The sequence below is a fragment of the Phocoena phocoena genome, chromosome 4 (assembly GCF_963924675.1).
Source record: "Phocoena phocoena chromosome 4, mPhoPho1.1, whole genome shotgun sequence".
Taxonomy (NCBI): domain Eukaryota; kingdom Metazoa; phylum Chordata; class Mammalia; order Artiodactyla; family Phocoenidae; genus Phocoena; species Phocoena phocoena.
Genome location: NC_089222.1, coordinates 59,111,082 through 59,112,435, shown reverse-complemented (window position 1 = coordinate 59,112,435; position 1,354 = coordinate 59,111,082). Strand labels below are relative to the sequence as shown.

Here is a 1,354-nt window from a genome sequence, read left to right as displayed (position 1 = left end):
TTCTCTTTATCTTTGATTTTCAGCAGTTTGACATTTATATTCCTAGCGTGGCTTTCTTTGTATTTACCTTACTTGGGATTCACTGAACTTCTGGGATTATTCCTAGCTTGGTGTTTTTTGACGAATTTAGGAAACTTTTGGCTATTATTTCTTAAAATATATTTTTGCTCAGTTTTGCATCTCCTCTCGCACTGAGGCTCCAATTACATATGTGTTATATGTAACTTGATGTGTTACTTGATATTGTTTCACAAATTACTATGTCTCTGTACATTTATTAAAAATCTTTTTTCTTTCTTTGCTTTAGTTTGGATAATTTCTATTGATTTATGTTTTGTCAGGATGAGTCTATTTGAGTTTTATCCCTAGTCATAGTGCATAGCACTTACTGTAAGGTGTGGGATTTTTTTCTATTAAAGTGTGCCCTAATCCACTTTTCGCTGGATTTTTGAGGTAGACAATAAGTTCTCTCCACTCTGGATGGGGTGACATTCATCTCCCAGCACTCTGTGGCCTCTTTTTCATCAGTTTATTTCTTAACCTTTTGCACAGTTGCTGTATGCTAGCCCTTGAGGGGTTTTACCCAGTACAAGATCTGCTTATTGAAAGACATGAGCAAAACCCACCTGCCAACTTCTGGGTACTCCTCATACACTCTCCTCTCTTGTTTCCAATCTCTGCTACACAAATTCCAGCCATTTCTGCAGCCCTAAACTCTGATTTCTGTCTCATCAGAGGTAGACCTCTGGTTTCTGCTTGGGTTCAACCTACCTGCACCACAGTTAGGAAAATGACTCAGGACAGAAAGCTGGGGTAAACAGGGAGCTCATTACATGTGTTTCCCTTCTCTCAAGGACCACAGTCCTGCACTGCCTGTTTACCAGTTCCTGAAAACAATTACCTTATTTATTTTTCCTGTTTTATGGTTGTTTAGGTCAGGAGATTAAGTCCAAAATGAATATCTTAGTCATGGCTGGACGTGAAAATGTATCACCTCTTGGGATTTTGGCTAAGATCAAGTGTAGTATCTGTTCTTATTAGTTCTATAAGTTTTGAAAAATGAACACTGGCAGAATCAAGAATTATTATTTTAAAAGTATGCTTTGCTGATCATCTTTATCCTTCTGGCAACCCCTTACACAAACCCATCCACCTATCATATGTCCCATTCACCAGAAAAGTGTTTTTAATTGTACATCAACTAAACTTCAATTTAAAAAGAAAGAAAAATATTTTTAGATCCAAATCCCTTTTAACATATTAGAATATTTGCATTTTAAAACATATTTTAAAGTAGAAAATCAAGAATAAATATTTAAATTTTCATGCATCTCTACTAGCTGATAAAATTAAT

General features: G+C 35.5%; 1 pseudogene; it reads left to right on the top strand.

The window, feature by feature from the left end:
• Positions 1 to 989: 989 nt before the first annotated feature.
• Positions 990 to 1,137, top strand: LOC136122972 (U2 spliceosomal RNA; annotated as a pseudogene).
• The last annotated feature ends 217 nt before the right edge of the window (positions 1,138 to 1,354 follow it).